Here is a 22,390-nt window from a genome sequence, read left to right as displayed (position 1 = left end):
GCAAAATGAAAAAATAAATAATTCATGTAAATTGCAAAAGTGCTCGGAAGAGCCATTTGAGAAATTTTTCATTAATTTGGATAGTTATATGTCCCTTTTAAAATTACTGTATGTTGGGGTCACATAACTCCTTTTTTAGTTGCAAGGTGATACCTGCCATTGAAATGGGATAGACCACCACATGAAAAAAGTGAATATCCTTATATGTTAATCACAGCCTAGGACTGCTTTTTTTTATGTTTTTGTTCCAGTGATTTTTTACTGTGATCTTTCAAAAATCCTTTATGAGACACTTTTGCTATAATTTTTTTTTAATAAATATTGCAGAGTTTTGACAGATATTTGAGTTTCTATGGTAACCGTGGCTTTTATATAAAAAAGGTTCTCAAATGATGACAGGAAATTTGGTGACAGCACTGGACCAGCCAGGGCTGAAATCCGAAATTAACAGAGCTGTCCATCATCCTGCCTGCAATTATTTTCTGTTGTCATCTTGATTTAAGCTTTTAAAGCCATTATTGAAACAATATGCATTGATTACAATTATAAAAGAATACGTAATCGCTTTCTGAGTTAATAAGCAGACAATATATTGTAATTCGTGCATTGTACTAGTTTTTAATTATAAAGCAATAATGTTATTAAACTGATTATAACAACTATAATGAGAATTGTAAGTAATGCAACTTTGCTTTGAGTAAAGAATGGCAAATAGCATTATTTTAACTTCTCCACTAAAAACTAAGGAGAGGTTTAACCTTTACAAAAACAATTAATACCAGAATAAGTAATTGTAAATGAATAGGAAGCATTAGACAAACTATTTAATAATTACAATTGACCTCCTAACACCTGTCTGGTTTTGATCCACCTACATCAGTTCTTTCTGTATGCCATATGTCTTTATTAAAATGATACTGATATCTCATCCAGTGTTGAACTTTGGGCCCACCGGGAAACCCTGTTGGCTGCTGCAGATTCCCTATACAGTGCACCAACCCTATCCCCCTTGACTACTGCTGGTAGCTTCAGCCAAGGCCACTCCTTCCAGTGTGACCAGGCCCTGCTGCTGGCCAAGACCACTCCTTCCAATGTTGCTTGGGAAGGTAGAAGCAGGCAGTAGGTTCAGCATGGGCAGGGTCCACTGGAATGTTTACCAGCATCCCGGTGGGCCATCTGATACTGATCTCACCTTATTGCAACATTGAATTCCTGATAAAAATGCTCTAGTTTGTTTAATAAGTAAAGATTCGTATACTGTCCCCCTATTTGAACCATGGTAGGGCTCAGTATCTACCTATTAGTCATCGAAAAATTTGTGAAATTTACGGTCAGTGAGTGCTTTGTCTCCCACAAATGCACTGGACTCAATGACAGTTCTTTTTCAATGGGTGTTTTTTCTTGTGCAGAGTGAATTGGGGGTCAATGGCCACTTTGTCAGTTATGGTTTGTTTGTTAAATGCATTTGAGTAAATGGGCATTATTTTCTGCATCAAATGCTTTTCTTTACTCCAAATACATTAAAGGAAAACTACACACTGTATAAATGTATTTATGTATTCTTAATGGTATACTTTTTAGAAGTATGTGCCATTTTGGCATTTTAGGAACTAAGGGTCACCCCCTGGGATTATTTTCTGCATCAAATGCTTTTCTTTACTCCAAATACATGCACACAAACAATCCAAACAAACCATACATGTTTGGTCACATGAGCCACGCTCCCACACTTCTTCCTGTTACAGTAAGAGCTGCAGTGTTTCTGGTCAGGTGATCCCTGAAGGAGCACAGAGACCATCACAAAATGAGCGCTCAAGATGTAAAGGGGCAACTTAAATATATATTCCAGTTTGGTAAGATTCTTTAATATGCAACTTGCGATGATGTAATCTATATGTTGCTTAAGTATTAATTTTGGGGGTATAGTTTTCATTTAAATTCAATGGAAGTTTTTTTCTCATGCTAAAAAAACTCACTAAAATGTATAACAAACTTAGCTACATGATGCCAAGCTTAAATGAAAGCTGAAGCTGAAATGATGACTGATCTAAAGTTGTAAATTAAAGATGAGGGGGACACCACATCTCATATGACGTGGAATATAAACTTAATTGAGGAACTCCTCATATTAGACTTGTCCATTTCAATGCTGCTTTTACTACTGAGGTATGACTGAAAGACCTGAGAACTTGAGAAAGCCAATGCAATGTAAGTCTCATAAACAAGCAAGTATTAGTTAAAATAATACCATTTCTTGAGAATAATCTAAAATATTTGTCATATCCTAATGCATTGACACTGCAGTGTTGGCAATACCCAAACACAGTATATAATAAGAAGAATTACAAGGTACTTATCATTGCAATACAATTGTATAGTTAACTTTTTGAATACATGGCACTTTTGCCAAATGTGTCAAGTGACAGTCAATTAACTGTCAGCACCATTAACAGAGATAAGTGATTATGGTTTAGCAGATACTGGATTTTAGAAAACATCTCCTGGCTAGAAGCCTAGGACAAAGCCTACAATAACTTGGGTAAGTGGTTCCAGCCTAAATATATTCATTATGTCATATTGCCAGGGCCAGAAATAGGAATTATTGTGGCAATAACACATGTCAACCTCAAGACCAATCATATTGATAGCTAATTTAATTTATTTCTTGATATAGCATTGAATTACAATAAGTGAGTGAAAAAAGTATGTCTACTGTAAACAAAAACTTCAACAAAGGTAAGAGTTTAAATATAGTAAGGAATTTAAGGTATGGTATCCCATATTATGGCTCATGTTCTTCAGCCCCAAACTAACAGCCTAGAAATGAACAACACTTACAAATTGTCTTTCGTTGGAATTTATATTGGTCACAGCTTTAATTACATGAAATAGAAAATAACAATACATAACCGTAAATATAAATAACAGGTATATAATAAGCATATTAACAGTAATTTTGACCTAGAATCTCTAAAGTCCCTGGCAATGGACCCATCTAAGTCCATGACAATCATACCAGGCCACCTGCCGGTTGTGCCTTCCACTATGGTGGGTACACAGGATTACATGCTTTTACCATGGAATCTATAAGTACCTTAACACCTCCCAGTGACCCATCTCTCTTAGAGGGGAAATATCAAAACCATGTCCCATTGAATAAATTGGGAGCTTGCTAAACTTGACACTGCCATGAAATGATCTCTATCTTTTTAAAGTTTTTGAATAATTTGCCTTCTTCTTCTGACTAATTGTATATATGTATAACTTTATTTGTAAAGCACTGTTAAGGAGCCGCAGCACTGTACAGTGCATAAAAGTACAATATAGATATATAAGTATGTAAGTAAACACAGGGAAGACAAATCACATAATAATTATATACAGAATCATATCAGGGCAAAGAGCTTAAGTGCTATGTGGTAAAGGACATAGTGGTAAGGAGGTTCCTGCCGCATAGAGCTTACAGTCTAAGTGGATGGGAGGCTAACATACAGGCACAAATTGGAGATGAATAAGTGCACAAGGTAAGGCATAGTCAGTAGGCACAGGACAAGGCAAATGTTCTAGTACTCCAAAAGGTAGGCTCTTCATTTTTTCTTGAAGAGATTGAGAGAGGATTCCTTACAGAGGAATTCAGGGATGGAATTCCAGAGGTAAGGAGCAGCAAGATAGAAGGCTTTGATACAAGAGGTGGCAATGGATGTGGATGGTGTGAAGAGAAGGTGGCTTTGAGAAGAACGGAGAAGGCGAACAAGAACGTTTAGTGAGACAAGAGAAGAAATGTAGTGAGGAGGAGTGAAGGGCTTTGAATGTTAGTAGAAGGGTTTTATATGCGATCCTTTGCTTAACACACTAATGCTCTATAAGGCTACAAATATATTATTAATTCTACTTATCTTTCTATTCGAGCCCTCTGCTATTCATATGTAATTCTCTTATTCAAAACAATGCATGGTTGCTAGGGTAATTGGACCCCCATCTTCATACAACATAAACAAACCAAGAGAGATAGGCATAGAGTTTCTGTTTTCCAAGTGGGATGCGTTTTATATAATAATACATCTTGGTAATTATTTGTGGTTATTAAACATTTTACTTATATCTCTGTATCTCTTTGAATGCCTTTATTTTATATACACTTTTTTAGTGGTTGTATTTAACTGGGGCTATCGCATTACTGATATGTGATATAGCCAAGTTTAATGGTTAAACACTAGTTTTAGAAACCTCATCACAGACAGAGTGTCTGCGCAGGAATATCCGTATGGTATCACCTGACCAGTGACTAAGACGTCAAACACCAAAAATACATGTATACCTATTTTTAAGCTATTTTAAGTATTTCTGTATGTAAAGTGGGATTAATTGGTCTGCTATAGTCTGTTGTTGTCCTGTTGGAACTTTTGTGATACCAACATACTGCACTTAGTTTCATTAGTCTATTCCCAGAGTATAATTATTTATCTCTCAAACCAGTAGTGACCAACTCGTTTTACATAGCAAAGCTAAGACTGTATTTATATAGTTGGACATTGTTGCTGGTATGTTTTCCCAGTGTAACTCTGCTTTCCTTCCAGACTGCAAAGTCATACAGGCAGGTTAATTGGCTCCTGAAGAAACTGACTTTAAGGTCCAACTTTTTTCCAGATAAATGGTCATCCGCACAACACCAATTTTGTTTTACATTTAAGGGGGTTCTTTACTTTTGCTTGCCATAATCTACCCCAACCTTGCTAATGGCACACTACACATGTATTTATACCCTTCCTTTAGGCTAATAAACTGTTTCCATAATATTGGACATAGAAAGGGCTCCCTGGCATAGGGAAGTATCATGCTGTGTAAAGAGCAAAGAGATAGGATCTGGTTGCACAAATAATGGAGCTTTCTGGATAATGGGGGGAATTTTCTATCAGCATTTTCCAGCAGCCTGAGACTGGACAAATGCAGGATATTCATGTCTTGCTTATCAACTAAATAATAGAGTCTGCACAAGGTACTATTGATATTTGTTGTAATTACTTTGATCTTTTATGTTAGAGAGTCCCCCTTTGATTGTTTTTTTGTTTACATTCAGATGCTTTTTTCAAATGTAATTGGTTGGATGTGAAACACATATCATTTGCATAAAGTTGGTATTTTAGTGGCATATACACAGGGTAATTTAGATAATAGAAGACAGTGTGCAAAGAGCAAAAGGCCTTTTTTGCATTTTGCACCTCATTTTGGTCTTTCCAAATTGCCAGAGGTCTCTGTAGGCAGAAACCTACAACTACCCCAAGAAATACAACCCCAGTTATGTTTGTCAGTACTGTATTGGTGAGGGGTGGGAGGCATGTGGGCCCTGCTTTATGGAAAGCACTAAAGACATGGCAGACCTGCTCCTCCCGACACTACACTGCACTGCAACATTCAACAGGGTGCATTCCCTCTTCCACCTATAGTGCTCTAGCATTTGTATCCCAGTATAAAGTAAATGATCCCCACAGTTGTTAACTGAGAATTTAACGATTTTGCACTATTTTGTTACTTGTATACAGTAGGCCAGGTTTAAACATAGGTATACACAGTCCCAAGTATCCAATATACAAACATTCATATATAAAGATACAGTATTTATATATATATATATATATATATATATATATATATATATATATATAGATAGATAGATAGATAGATAGATAGATAGATAGATAGATATAAAGCAGTGCAAAAATGCAAATTTATAGGACTATCAAAAGAAAACCAGCGCAGACAGCCTGAAACTACTATCGAGAATCCTGAAGGTAAAAAAAGGGACCATCTGCCATTGACTTCTATATGATTTTGACAGGTTTTATCTGCAGTATGTTCAGATTTGAATTTTTAGCAGCTTCAAAGCATTATAAGGGTTTTCCCCTTTAAAAACCAAAAAAATTAGGTTCAAGAAATAGGCCCCTAAGGGTCCTTGCTCTATTACTTGAAAGGGGCCACTGTACCAAGACTGGACCATTATGTAAGTTGCCAAAAATAGAGCATGATACAATGCATCAAAGTGACAAAAGAGTTTAATGTCAATGAAATGTGGAGAGACAGCTGTGTCTGAGAATGTAGTCTAATTGTTTCACTCTTTATCATAGGACGAACTTTAAATACAATCAGGATGACAACTAGACACATAAAGCTTTTACAAGGAATGCTGAGGTACTTAACTCTCTGACGGATAATAACAAGAAGGACATTTTGATCACATTATTGTGGGTTGATTGACCAAAGAAGTCAGCGGGCAATTTGTTTGAAAGAAAAATACGTGTGGTTATAATTCATGCTTTGTTATATGCTTTGTGTCACATGAAGCACTGAAACGTATGTATTTTAAGAAATAACGTACCCCCTCTTGTAGTATATAAGGATATTAAGAAAAAACAAAGAGCCTACCTTTTGGAGCTCTGGAACATTAACCTAGTCCTGCGCTTACTGACTATGCCTTACCTTGTGCACTTTTTCATCTCCAATTTGCGCCTTTATGTTAGCCTCCCATCCACTTAGACTGTAAGCTCTATGGGGCAGGGACCTCCTTACCGCATAGCTCTTAAGCTCTTTGTCCTGATATGACTTTGTGTATATTTATTATGTGATTTGTCTTCTCTGTGAATAATTTTATATATATATATATATATATATATATATATATATATATATATATACTGTATATATATATATATACATATATACTGTGCCTGTTCCGTCTGCACACGCTGTACCGGTATCTCTCACTTCCGGGTGCTGTGTAGAGGTTGTATTATAGAAAAAAGCTGTGGACTCACTCACTCCGGTTCTTGCTTCACTTTATTAATTCATCTCATATAAAAGCATTAAAGTTTCGGCTCATGGTCTAGAGCCTTTGTCAAAAATTGCATTACCATTTTTTATATATATATATATATATTTATATATATATTTATATATATATATATATATATATATATATATATATATATATATATAATATATATATATATATATATATATATATATATATATATATATATATATATATATATATATATATATATATATATATATATATATATATATATATATATATATATATGAGATAATCAGGAAGCCGGCACAGCACGTCAAAAAGTCATCGCTGCCTGGGTGCAATATGCCCAAAAATTAAGTAGAGAAGTGAAGAAGCTCGCACTCACAGGACTTATCAAAATCAAAAATGGTGTTTATTTCAATATAAGTTACTTATATTGAAATAAACACCATTTTTGATTTTGATAAGTCCTGTGAGTGCGAGCTTCTTCACTTCTCTCTCTCTCTCTATATATATATATATATATATATATATATATATATATATATATATATATATATATATATATATATATATATATATATATATATATATATATATATATATATATATATATATATATATATATACAGTATACAGTAAAACGGGGGCCTCAAGGGGGCTGAACGTTAGTCAGTAGCTTGTATTAATAAAAAACGTTTTTTACTTTTTTTTTCAACTTTGTGTTTATTCAGGTTCAACATCACATACAACATGCCAGTGAAAAATTGTAATTTGCAAACCTGTATCACAACATACAATAAAACAATATAAAAGTACGAAAAGAAAATAAAAGAAAAGAAAAAGCACAAAAAAAAAAAACCACACAAATGTTGCATACATGTTCTGTTGTCACCGTGTCATCAAGGCAAATTACCTATTTAATCAAAGAGCAGAGAAATAGAGTAGAGATATATCACATATCGCGAACAGTGGGGTATGAACAGACTAGATGGGGTCGTCCTTAGTAATCCAAGGATTCCATATTAGGTCATAAGTGTCCAGCTTATCTTTCAGCAGGTATGTAATTTTTTCGTTAGCAGCAATCCACCATATTTTCCTCTCTAGCGCTGATCGATGAGGGCCAGAGCCCTTCCACATTGAAGCCAAAACACATCGTGTGGCGGAGCAGATTTGTGTAGCTAATTTATTGTGATGTCGGAGAGCTGGAAGCGTCTGCCAAATAGCGCTGCCCATGGGTCTGGAGCAACAGGTGTCTGAAGAATCGAGGAAATCATGGTGAACGTGTCAGTCCATATTCGTTGAACTATTGGGCAAGTCCACCAGTTATGCCAATTATCGGCTTCCTGACCACAACCCCGAAAACATGTCTTGGAATTAGTGGAGTCCCATTTGTGGAGCAAAGTGGGTGACACGTACCAGTCATACAGTATTTTGTATGATTTTTCCTTTATGAGAACATTCAGGGATATCTTTGCCATGTTGATGAATATGTCTGTCCATTGCTCCTCTGATAGGCTCTCGCCAATGTGCGTCTCCCACCGTATTTGGTGTTTAGTTTTCGCTGGTGGCCTAACATGCCATATCAGTCTATAAAGTTCTGAAATCAAAGCTTTACGAAAAGACAAGTTACAATACAACCATTCAAACCTAGTAAGTTTAGCTATGGGCGTTAAAGGAAATCGAGTAGAGATATAATGAGATATTTGTAAGAACTGGAACTGGTCCTGGTCTGTCATGGCAAATTTGTCCTTAAAGGCGTTCCAAGTAAGTATTTTGTCCCATTGAATAAATTGGTGGAAGGACCATAGCCCTTTAGCGGCCCAGCGTTTGTATCCAAGGGTCACCAGGCCCGGGGCATAGTCTGGATTTCTATGAATTGGAACAACCAGGCCTGGTGAGCCTTGGAGATTGTAACGTAAACGGCAAGAATCCCAAACTAACAATGTATGATATATATAAGGAGACAAGTACTCTGATTGCGATGGTCTATGTTTTTTGGCTAGCCAAGGAAGCCCACGGACCCCAATAGGACAGGTGAGATAATGCTCAATTTCAACCCATCTATGAGTCTCTATAGCTGAGTTCCACTGGACCAGTTGCGCTAATCTAGCTGCCAAATAGTAGCTTTTGATGTCCGGCAATCCCCACCCACCCCTGCCTTTAGACCTGGCCAATATAGCCGTGGAGAGGTATTGTGATGGGTAAAGCTCGAAACAGCAAATAGAGCGACTTTGTAAGTTCCCCGGCCTACATCAATCCCCTGTATTGAGGGGTCGGACCTGACGAGTATAGCTAAGGGCTCTATGCAGAGGTTAAAGAGTAGTGGCGAAAGTGGGCAACCTTGGCGGGTGCCGTTGAGTATGGGAAAATCATCTGAGGAAATACCAAGGTTACAGACTCTGGCCGAAGGCTTGGAATACAGGTTCGTTACCGCATTGAGAAATTTAAGTGGGAGGCCAAATTTTTTGAGTACACATTGAAGGTACCGCCAGTCGACCCTGTCAAAGGCTTTTTCAGCGTCCAATGACAGAGTGACCGACGGCACCTTCTTCGCTTTAATGAAGGCCATAATATCCAATATTCTCCTGACATTGTCCGTGGACTGCCTACCCGGTACGAAACCAGTCTGATCGGGATGTATCAATCTACCAATTACTGTTTTCAGTCTGTTAGCCAAAATCTTGGCCAGTAGCTTAACGTCCGTATTTATCAGCGAGATCGGCCTATAATTGCCTACATTGGTCAGGTCTCTGTCCGGCTTAGGGATCACAACTATATTGGCTTGGAGCATTTCAGCAGGGAATGAGGCTTCACCATCTAGGACAGCATTGTAGAAATTCGTTAGGTGTAGGGATATGGTTGGGGCTAGTTTTTTATAAAATTGTGCGGAGAAGCCGTCAGGCCCTGGAGCTTTACCTGCATTGAGAGACTTAATTGCCTCCTCCGTCTCTTCTATAGTGATTGAACTATTTAACACATCCTTCTCATTCGCGTGGAGTTGGGGGATGTCGAGTTTATCCAGAAAGGAGGTGATTCGAGTAGAAGTATTAGTGGCCTGATCAGTGGTATGCCCTGAATATAGATCTGAGTAATAATTTTGGAATAGGTGCACAATATGCTTGGAATCATACGTCAGCGACCCATTGAGTTCTTTGAGTGGATGAAGGGTTTGGGCATGGGCTCTGGGATTGAGTTTGCGTGCCAGCAGCGTATCAGCTTTATTAGCCTTATCATAGAATTTATTATTTGTATATCTCATGGCCTGATCAGCTTGTTCATACAAAATCACATTGAGTTCACCTCTGCATTGTATGAGGGCTTGTTCTATTGCACCTTCCCCACTATGGCTATGTTCCTTCTCTAATTGTCTGATTTTAGTAGTCAGCTGCAGTATTTTCTGTTGTCTAGACTTTTTCTTTTGGGATGCCAATTTGATGAGGTAGCCACGTATTACAGCTTTATAAGCCACCCACGTGGTTGCTATGCTAACTTCGTCTGAGGTATTTTGTGTAAAGTAATGTTTGGTTTCATCCGCTAGTTCCTGGGTGATGCTCTCAGCAGCCAGTAGCGATTCATTAAGCGGCCATCTTTTGTTTGTGTGAACGGTGCCCCAATCCGTTAATGTATGAAGGATTGCTGTGTGATCAGACCAAGAGATTTCCATGATATCCGTATGTTTTATGAAGGGTAAAGTTTTAGGGTTAGTTAGCCAGAAATCTATGCGAGAATAGGTTTTGTGGGCGTTGGAATAAAAGGTGTAGGACCTGTCATCTGGATGTTGGATGCGCCATACATCCCACAGTGACGAATTGGCCATGAAGGCGGCAAGTGGTCTAGAGGGTGGAAATGCTTGGGAGGGGTGATGGGCTCCCGATCTATCGAGGCTAGCCTGCGGTGTAGTATTAAAGTCGCCCCCAATTAGGATATAGCCTGAGACATTTGCGGCTAGTCGCAACTCTAGGTCATCATAGAACAATTTTTGCCTGTCGCTAGGAGCATAAACCGATACTAGGGTCGTATCTCTATTATTCAAAACACATTCAACTATCAAGAAGCGCCCCCTGGGATCTCTGACCACTTTCTTCTCTATGAAGGGTGTATTTTTTTTAATGAGGATCGCCACCCCTCTTTTTTTGACTTGATCTGAAGCATAGTAGCTTTTGGAGAACCCTCCCGCCCAGTGTTTGGGTTCCTTTCCTTTAATGAAATGGGTCTCCTGCATATATACTACATCTCCACCAAATTCCTTGTAATAATCCGCTGCTAGTCGTCTTTTACGGGGGTTGTTGAGACCCTTAACATTATGGGATATTAGTGTCAAATCCATGGAGGCCATCAATATGGGTAGGCTGTGGTAGAGGGGACCCAGGAAGCGCTTCAAACAAGTCTTGACACAGTGACAACATAATTACTGCACAATGCATGAAACATAGACAAAAACAAACAAAATATGTGCTTGTGAATGGCTGCGCCCACAAGCCAAACAGTAGAACAAGTAGGGGAACGATCTCTGTTCCCCTAATCGGAGCGGGCACCTTCCCACTATAACCTTCCGGGCAGGTGTCAAGCATAGGAGGGTAAGTACTCACGCCCGAGCACCCGCTGTAGTATCAGACACGGGTAAACAGGAAGCCGAAGAGGAGAGGAGAGAAAAGCTTCAGCTCTGTAATGTGGTCTAGGTTGGCGGTGCATCCGGAGGCCTCAGAGCCCGATGCGGCTTGGCTGAAGCCCATGTTTGGGCCGGAGGGGGTATCCGTTTAGAGCTGGTCGGTGCAGTATCTTCTGCCGGCGGGATTCCAAGAGCTGTCAGCAATCTATTCTGCTCTCGCAAATCAGAAATAGCGATGGTTCTCCCGTTGTGATTAACCAGCAATTTGAAAGGAAAACCCCAATGGTATCGCACTTGATGTTGGTTTAAGAGTTCGGTTAAGGGTTTAAGCTCCCTCCGTCGTTTGAGCGTGGTTGGAGAGATATCAGCATAGAGGTGAACGACCGTGTCGTCATCGAGCTTAGTTTCCTTATTGAATGTGCCACGCAGTAGCAACTCTTTAGTTTTGAAAAAATGTAGCCTCATTACGACATCTCTGGGTGGATCGCCATCCCTGGGCTTGCCCCTTAGAGTGCGATGGATCCGGTCAATTTCGAGCTGAGCAGGCTCAATGTCCGGTAAAATGGTCTGAAAAAGTTTCATGACGGTTGGTTCCAGGTCCGTATAGCTTTCAGGCAGGTTTTTAATGCGCAGGTTGTTGCGCCTTGAGCGATTTTCAAGGTCTTCCTGCTGGTCTTGCAGAGCAAACAGGTGCCGCTTTATATCGGATATGTCCGCCTCCGTTTGAGCGCAGTAAGCTTGGAGCCCTACAATGGCTTCCTCATTGTCAGTCACTCGCTCCTTGAGGGCCGTCACCTCCGCAGTAATTTCCTTAACCGTCCTTTGTTGCGAGACAGTTATAAGCTTTGCCAAATCATCGTATAAGGCCTTCAGGTCTTGTTTGCTAACCTGGGCTGTCGTATCCAACGAGGGCTCTGATGCAGCCGCCTTGTCGCCATCTTGGCCGCATGAGGCCTGGTCTTTACGTTTAAAGAACTCGGCCACCTCGCCTGGCTTATGGGTGGCTTTCGGTTTAGGAGCCATCGGACAGTTACCGGACAATATCCACTCGGTATCGGAGCTGCAGATCTGTTAATCGTGCTTATTTGCTGGGTGCTAATGAAGCGGGTGGACGGAGCTCGCAGATCACGCTGCCATTCAGGTAGTCAGCTTGGCCACGCCCCCCGTTTTTTACTTTTAAGTCCTGAGAGTGCGGACTCTATTCGAAGTTTGTATATATCTATATATATATATACAAACGAAAGGATGGACAGCACTCATGATTAATGCTTAAATTCTGTATTGAAAGATAAAAACTTCACATCACCATATATGTGCACATATCATTCGGCGACGTTTCGAGCCATCTTGGCCCTTTCTCAAGCCATGTGTATCAATGGTATAAAGACATAGTCCGTGTATATATATATATATATATATATATATATTGTACTTTTATGCACTGTACAGCGCTACGGCTCTTTTACATCGTTTTACAAATAAAGTTATACATAAATACATATTAGACGTCACATAGTTACATAACTATAAAAAAAACACTAGGTATATGTATTATATAGGGGTCACAAAACATATAGGAGACATCACTGAAATTATAAGGAAAATGTATCTTATCACAAGGTTACAGAACACACTCATAACTTCATGAATGTCTAGGACAAAAAATAAGCGCTCACCAATCTCCCCCTAAATGACCTACAAAATGGAATTTCAGAAGTCCAGCAGATCCTTTCAATCTCACCCTTACAGGGCATCAGACTAACCCCCTCCCCAGCTCTAATTCGTAGTCCCATAGTTACTGCTATAATACACATTCTTCAGTTTATATCTAGTGATGGGCGAATTTGCGACGTTTCGCTTCGCCGAAAAAATTCGCGAATTTCGCGCGAAATTCGCGAAACGGCGAAAAATTCGCGAAACGGCGCCGGCGTCTCGTTTTTGACGCCGGCGCCCGTTTTTCCGACGCCGGCGCCCGTTTTGACGCCGGCGCCCGTTTTTCGAAAAAAAAATTTTTGACGCCGGCGAATTTTTTCGGCGAATTTTCGCGGGCGTTTCGCGAATTTATTCGCCTGCCGCGAATCGCGCAAATTCGCCGCGAATTCGCGCCTGGCGAATAAATTCGCCCATCACTATTTATATCAACCATTTCTCAAAACCTGTTAGTCTGGCTTTAAATACAGGTTGAGTAGTGTTTCCAACCATACATATCAATACGAACATCAACACTGGTCCAGAATAACTCATTGTGTTCACTCAAGAGTTTACAGTGCAATCCCAATCCAAATTTTGGATCAAATTCCCACTAATTAGCTAGAGCTTCCAATGAAATTATCCAAGAATCTCAATTGGTAAAACAACTGAGATAAACATGATGAAAATTCTTTCTACAACAATACAATATAATGGAATCAAAACACTAGCAAAACCTTGTTTTGTATTTCTGTATGTTTATATAGTGAATAAAGTACCCCCTTTTGTAAAAGATAAGGATATTATAAGGAGGAGTTATTATGAGGAGTTCCATGACCATATAAATGCACAAGGCCGAAGGCAGAGTGCTTTGATACAGGTCACGGTACTTCGAGGTTACTTCTAATATCCTTATATTTTCCAACAAGGGTTACTTTATTTATTACAATACACAAGTTTTAGTGAGTCATGTGACCAAAACGACAGCACTGCTCACCGTTTATAACTGATGACATCACTAGTTACCATTTATAAGGATATAATTTACAAGATTTCATGGCATTTGTGTATTTTATATATATATATATATATAACAAACAAGGGAAAGTTGTGCTCACCACTAGTTTTTAAAAACATTAGGCGGGGGTGCAATGAGGGTGTGACCACAAAATACATATAGACAAATACAAGATTCCTCTGCACTCAACCCATTATCAATATATTTAAGACAGAGACATTTTGTGCATACTGCTACTGAAAAATGCCTTACCCTTTAAACAAAACAGGGATTGTTTGTCCATATATTGCAATATATTTAAGCTGGCCAACTACGTCAAAGTCATCCCATATCTGGCCAGTCCTATGCTCAATTTTCATCTGATTCATTAAGAATTCTATGGTTTAATTATACATTTTATAAAAGGGACGAATACGTTTTACCTGCAACTTACTAGCTGCTTTCAAAGTAAAACTCCCAAACTTGGCTGCCCTTTTATTAGACACCAGTGGGATCACCTGACTATAGTTGGAGGGGGTGGGAGCTACAACATAGAGCTGGTCACTGCTCTTGTAGAACTATAACAAACAAGGGAAAGTTGTGCTCACCACTAGTTTTTAAAAACATTAGGCGGGGGTGCAATGAGGGTGTGACCACAAAATACATATAGACAAATACAAGATTCCTCTGCACTCAACCCATTATCAATATATTTAAGACAGAGACATTTTGTGCATACTGCTACTGAAAAATGCCTTACCCTTTAAACAAAACAGGGATTGTTTGTCCATATATTGCAATATATTGTGGTCACACCCTCATTGCACCCCCGCCTAATGTTTTTAAAAACTAGTGGTGAGCACAACTTTCCCTTGTTTGTTATAGTTCTACAAGAGCAGTGACCAGCTCTATGTTGTAGCTCCCACCCCCTCCAACTATAGTCAGGTGATCCCACTGGTGTCTAATAAAAGGGCAGCCAAGTTTGGGAGTTTTACTTTGAAAGCAGCTAGTAAGTTGCAGGTAAAACGTATTCGTCCCTTTTATAAAATGTATAATTAAACCATAGAATTCTTAATGAATCAGATGAAAATTGAGCATAGGACTGGCCAGATATGGGATGACTTTGACGTAGTTGGCCAGCTTAAATATATTGCAATATATGGACAAACAATCCCTGTTTTGTTTAAAGGGTAAGGCATTTTTCAGTAGCAGTATGCACAAAATGTCTCTGTCTTAAATATATTGATAATGGGTTGAGTGCAGAGGAATCTTGTATTTGTCTATATATATATATATATATATATATATATATATATATATATATATATATATATATATATATATATATATATATATATATATATATATATATATATATATATATTCAATCAACAAACCGCACTCCAAGGACTTGTAAATGGGAAAATAACATCATTTTGTTTGATCACTTTACAAGTCCTTGAAGTGCGGTTTGTTGATTGACTATGTACTAATGGTTTGACCAGCACCCAGGCAGTTGTGAGTTGTTTTGAGTGCACTGGTCTGTATATATATATATATATATACACTCAATACATTGAAAATACCGCACTCACAGGACTTAAAAATGATTAACTGAGACCTCCAAGCATTCAGTGTGACCTTTGACAGTCCTCAGCCAGATTGAGAACATGATTTCACACAACATTCCTATGACCAATTTAAATGCTTGTTTAGTTTCCATAAATACCAGAACACCGACTGCAGATACATGGGTTTGCCCAAATTGCTGCTCTTCTCCATATTATATATATATTGTAGTGCAATATAATAAAAGGTTTAGTTACTATTGGCAGGAACACAAGTTCTGGTTTGCCGGTAGGTGACTGCTAGAACTTATACTTTTGCAAGTAAATGGAAATCTGAAATGATGACTTCCATGATTTTCTACATCTACAGCAGTCCCTGTCTCTAACATTTGTCTCTAATCGCATAAAAGAAGGCTGTACAAACCTTAGCTCCCATATAGTTTCTGAAATGCCATTTACAATCTCTCAGCAGCACTAGGAATGCTGGGAGTCACAGCCAAACAACAGCTGATAGACTGCAGTTTGGATGTTTCTATCATAAATCAACACACACAGAACTCTTGGCAGGGACAAGCCTTAAAATGTGGCTCTTAATGCAGTTTACAGTAGGGAACTGCCTCAGGTTCATGGGCAGAGTCAACAAATTGCATCTCTCTGTCTGGGGAATCACAGACATCATGCACTGCCCTGGCTGACAGCAGATTTCCATTTCTGCCCTGTAGCTTTTATCAAAGTTTTGCCAGTTGAATCAGTTTCATGATATAGTGTATATATTAAATGTTTATACAATTGTTTTATTCATATTGTAGTCTAATTTATAAAGGCAGAGAGAGATTATATGACTCTATATCATCAAAAGTATCTGGACACCCCTTGTAGAATTCATCAGAAGCATGAGGACTATTTACAGTCTGGGTCTAAAAAGAAGGAGGAGGGTTAACTTTTATATATTACTTTTTATTTATGTAGCAAAATTCACAGTTAGAGGTTCTCATTGCTTAATAAAAGTTAAGATACCGTATAAGCTGACTTGCAGATTCTCTGTGAAATAGATTGGATGAAATTATTTCACCTGCACAGATTTATTTAGCTACTAGCAGGCAATGCTATTGTGTGTTACAATTACAAAAAAAAGTACACTTTTTAACTGAATCTTTGTTGCTGGTGCTAAAAAGGACTTTTACTTTTCACCTTTCACAAATAAAGCAACTTGATTAGAGGAAACATGTTAGCATATTTATTCTTTACCATTGAAGAAACATGACAAGGTTTTGCACAAGATAGAACTGTGAACGAGGCAAGTTTTAAGTGGCTGCTAACCACTGTTTGGGGTAGATCAAGAGGGTAATTGTGTTAGGGTAAGTTAAGTTGACCTTGTACCTAATGATTTCCAAATAAGCAGAAATTTCCTGATATTGCGACCCTAGAGTTAAGGATCAGCTCATAATGAAGTTAATGCAGGTTGTTCAGTACCTGTACATGATTGATATTTTTTAAAGCCCATGTAGTTGTCTCCCTGATGGGAAAATCAATCTAGAAGGATTGAGTCAGCAGTTTTTTTATCAGCCTATGTATGGCCTCCTTTAAGCTGAGCATACATGGAAAGATGTATTTGTTTGGTGAGCAGTTCCTTGGTATGATTTGGCCACAAATCAGGATTATCAAATCATTTGGCTCATCAGGACAGAACCAATGTGGTCCTCATCTGTTAGGATATTCTAACATGCACAATACATAGAGTATCTAAATACATTTTGGCTAGATGTTAGCCAGATAGGCCATCGGAAAGGCTGCATACAGTATATGGACCAGTATGCTGGCGATCTGGAGGGGCCAAGTTTGCAGCTTTTTTTGGCACCTATAGAACAGGGCCATGTGCATTAGTCAGAGCTGTATTATGAGCCGCAGGTGGGAAAGGCACATAGATGTCACCCCACCAGTCACCTAGGGGGTTATTTACTATTATTCAAAATATTTTCATTATTTTATGAAAACAAATACGACCAAACTTTCATCCACAATGTTGCCTTATTTATCAATAAAATAACAAAAAATGTGTGTGGGAAAATACTTGATAAAATTGTGAAAAAATTCAAATCATACAAATTTTTCAGATTATCGCCTAAAACCCCCAAATTATTCGCATTATCGTATGAAACCCACAGATCATGATATCTTCCAACTGTAAAAGGGATATCTACATGACCTCAGCAGGTTTGAGATGGAGTATTTTAGAAATAATGCATTTCGAAAAATTCGAGTTGTTTTATCTCCACAAAATAAATGTTTTCCCGTTTAAAACCACGACAAGAACAATTTGTGTTTTAGTAAATAACCTCCGTAATGTGTACCAATTAGATGCACACAAAGGGACACTACTCCACTGCTCAACCATACTTTACTGGACTACAAATCTCAGGACACATTAACATATTATCAAGGTTAAAGCATTCTAGGAGCTGTAGTCCAGCAACATCAGTGTTTTAGTATTAATGCAATGTTGCTCAATAAAACTTTCCTCCAACTCTCCAGGGCCTGTGGCTAAGCTGTTTAAATCTGCCTCCATGTTTTTTTTTCTGAATTTGGAGTTTGAAATTTTAAGTCTATCCTTCCTCCCCATGGATGATTCCCATGTAATATAATGACTAAAAATGGCACAATAATCTCTGTATGTAAGATAACAGCCAGATGGATCGCATAGTGCTGGGAATCAGTATTCTCAATGGTCGGATTTCTTGTATCAGTAATTAAGTTTTTGGTCAGTTGTATTTTCATTGGTGAATTGTTTTCCAATTGGTTTACTTTTTATCAACTTCTATAGAGAACTAGGGGGCACAATGCGACATCTGTATAGTTGGGTTTAGTGTCCCTTTAAATAGAGGTAGAGGAAGCAGACCTCAATGGTTCTTGATAAGTGAGCACCAATAGATGTATAGGTATACTATAGGTATACTTGTGCTTAGTTCTCTAGCACTTGGGCCCAAGGATTCATAAATTATGCTTGATGTAGGGGCATAATTATATATAAGCCCCTATGGGCTCATGACTAGAACAGCTGCTTTAGGGGGCAACCTTCAGTACCTACATGATTGATATTTTTTAAAGATACAACACCTCTCCAGCTGGCTCAGAGACTATCTGTGTAAATCTGGTGGCAAAGCTTGAGGGGGTTGCGGGGTTTACCAGGTGCTTCAACCACAAGACAATCGCATATCGCACCAACTGTACAGAAGGGCCACAGATTGCTGATTAATTAAGGGCTTTTTTTCTCAAGATGAAGGTAATATTCATTCACTGACCTTAATCCCTTCCAAAGCTCAATATGCACTACACCTTTTAGGAAGAAAACGAACCCGACTCTGCTAATAAACTGCTCCTCACAGCAGCAGTTGTTTTTGTATTCAATACGATAAAATTCTATAAAGCAGAGCTAGAGTGGGTGTAACTGAAGCATTTTCTGTACGTTACAGTGCTACGCAATATGTTGGCGCTATATAAATACATGTTAATAATAATAATACGTTGCTACTGTTTTTCTGGCTGAAATGAATGCTGTCACTTGCGATTTATGTGCACCACATTCATCAATTGAGCCTCTACTTTCTGTATTTATGTATATAAAGGCCATGAAATGGCTGCAAGCTCCTATTTAGTGGTGCTTGCGAAGCAAAGCATCACTACTGTTATCTTGCAAACTTATTAGTGGTGCTTGCGAAGCAAAGCATCACTACTGTTATCTTGCAAACGTATTTTTATTCTTCTTCCGTATGAAAGTTTGGCGCGTAACTAGTCCCGCACCGTTTGTCCTAGACCCATGACTGAGGTGTCAAATCGTGCGGCTTAATCGGGAATGGGGTGGTATGACTTTTCTAAGGGGTGGGTGGTTAATTGCCCCTTGCGGGGGCAATTAACCACCCCGAAAAGTCCCATAGATTAACATTGAGGCCAACATTTGACGGATTCTAGCGCAGAGAGGGAATCTTGTAGAAACGTTAAATTTACCACATTTAAAGAGGTTTGTGACCTGTGTCAGATGATACCCCACACGAGGGTATAAGTTTTACCCCCGGGGCAGGAGAGGTCCCCAAATTTGCCCCATTGACTTATAATGGGGAATTTATCGAATAATTAGTTTGTCGCAGACCCATGAATGAGGTGTCAAACCGTTCAGCTTATTCGGGAATGGGGTGTTGTGACTTTTCTGTCCTATTTTGGGGACCCAAAAAAGTGAGCGGAGCCGCAAACAACCAATCAGATTTTCCCTATTGACTTCAATGAGAAAATGTAAACAGCTGTAATTCTCACAGTAATAAAGCCAGAGCTCCCAAACTTGGCACCGTGGGTCACTGGGTGACTGCAGCCAAAATTTACAAAAAGTGGGCGGAGTCTACAACAGCCAATCAAATTTCAGCCATTCAATTAAATAGGAAAATTTTAAACTGCTGCCGCTCTTAGACGGTTAATGGCAGCCTCCTCAAAGTTGGCACAGTTGGTCACTGGGGGACTGGGATTAAAATTAAGAAAAGTGGGTGGAGCCAAAACCAACCAATCAGATTTCTTTGATTGGTTTTAATGGGAAAAATTAAGAAGGCTGCCATTCTCTCAGTATTGATGTCAGGGACCTTGAATATCACAAATGTGGTCGCTGGGGGTTTCCCACTTCAAGTTTAGAAAAAGTGGGCGGAGCCACCAACAACCAATCAAATTTCATTCATTGATTTTCAATAGAAAAAAATAGAAATGCTGCCATTTTTACACATTAAATGACAGCATTCCCAAACTTTGGTATGTTAGTCACTGAGTGACTGTGGTTCACAATTAGGAAAAAAAGGGGCGGGGCAACAACAGCCAATCAGATTTGGGCCTGAGTTTTGCCACGGCAAGCACCACTCACATTTTCTTCAGGAAATGTACCTCTCTAGTTTGCTATACAAACCTGCAAACTTGTACAGATCTCAAAATCAAAGCGACTTTTCTTGTTGTATTTCTATGCCTTGAGAAACAGTACTGTATGCAAAACTTAACCCTTCTGTATTATGCATTACTTGCAGGGGGATTGCAAGTTGATCTTTTAATGCATAAAGTAACAGCAGCTGTTCTCCATGCTCAATACCTCCGCATCTGTTTTGGAGAAGTTCAGATAGGGATAAAGGTCTGATTAATATTAATATATCGTTTTTAAAAGAACAATACATTCTCTGCAGCTGCAAAGAACCATGGGATACATACAGTAGATTCAGCAACAAACATCTATAAAAAAGTTTGTCAAGAGAATTTTTTATCATTTAAAATGATCAACTATCCAACTTTGTTACTTATATGACAATGGTCAGTCTGGTCTCTTCATTATCTCCCCTTCTCTTTCTTCTTTTCATCTGATATTTTGCACACTGTCATTGTATGGCAAGCATTTAATGCCAATGTAAAGGATACCAGCAACCTAAACATTCCACATTTTTAAAGCACATCTAATTAATGCAGGGCTATTAATATACGTATCATGTTTTCAATAAATGACATTTACTGCCATGAAGATATTTCCTGCTAAGCTTGCTTTTCTTAGTCGCTGTGCTAACTGATCCTGCTTAGGGCTTTACTTCCTGCAGTGAAGTAAACAGAGGGCTTTAGATTAGATGTGTAACCACTGTGACAAACTGCCTTAAATACAGTTATAGAGTCTATCATCAAGCATGCTTGGAACCTGGTATTTTCTGGATAAGGTGTCTTTCCGTAATTTTGATCTCTACAGCAGCTCAGTATAAAAATAAAAACAGGGTAAAAAAAACATTTCTAATATGGTTAATCAAAAATGTAATCTATAAAGGCTGGAGTGAACTGATATCAGACATAACAGCCAATAGTGATGAGCAAATTGTTTCGCCAGGCATAGATTTGCGTTGAAATTTGAATATTATGAAATTCTGCATTCTGAAGTTCTGCACAATTACAAGAAGGGTGTAGTTACCTGCTTGTGTGGACATTTTGGTTAAGGGCAATCCTGCTGTTTTGCCAATGCCTTGTGATTCATAATCTTGTTCCTGTTTTCCACTACCTGTCTAAGCTGAGAGCAAGCATGGAGCAGGCCAGTCTTACCTGCCATGTTCTAATAAATATACCAAAAGTTCCTGCAGCTGTCTGACAGCTTCACCTGAACGAAAACAGTAGACCAATTTAACCCACTGCTAGCCATTTATCATAAACGGTTTCACCTCTCTCCAGCTGGATTTAGCCACAAAGGCAGGAAGTGGGGTTGGATATGTTGGAAAGTATTCTAAGTAAGTATTGAGGGCTTGTAACTAAACGTTGGTTGTTCATAAAAAGCAGTCTGATATTGCTTTATTAAAAAAAATAAAAATGTAGATTTTGGTTGCTACGAGTTACTAGTTGTCATACTGGCATGTCCAAAATACAAGCATCTAACAGCTCAGCCCATATGAAGCAGAAAAAGGTGTTATTATGCATTATCCATCTAGTCAAACCTCAATGTCTAGTTTTCCCACATCACAATCGTTTGGAACTGATCCGCACATACACAAAATGATGCAGTCAGGGGGTTGACCCCTTTTATTATGCCACCAGAAAAATCAACGTGGACCCACCCAGGGCACCCACCCTCCCCCCAGGGCACCCTCCCTTCATCAGGCTGATTTTCCCACAAGCCAAAGTTGATAGTTGGAGGCCCCCATCAATAAAATGAAAGGACTCCTGACAAC

At 38.7% G+C, this 22,390-nt stretch overlaps 1 protein-coding gene across 3 annotated transcripts in view; it reads right to left on the bottom strand.

The window, feature by feature from the left end:
* xirp2.S (xin actin binding repeat containing 2 S homeolog) overlaps positions 1 to 22,390 on the bottom strand; it is a 95,296-nt gene that overhangs the window by 52,519 nt on the left and 20,387 nt on the right. The window lies entirely within an intron of this gene.

The sequence above is a fragment of the Xenopus laevis genome, chromosome 9_10S, assembly GCF_017654675.1.
Source record: "Xenopus laevis strain J_2021 chromosome 9_10S, Xenopus_laevis_v10.1, whole genome shotgun sequence".
Taxonomy (NCBI): domain Eukaryota; kingdom Metazoa; phylum Chordata; class Amphibia; order Anura; family Pipidae; genus Xenopus; species Xenopus laevis.
This window is presented reverse-complemented; position numbering and strand designations above follow the sequence as displayed.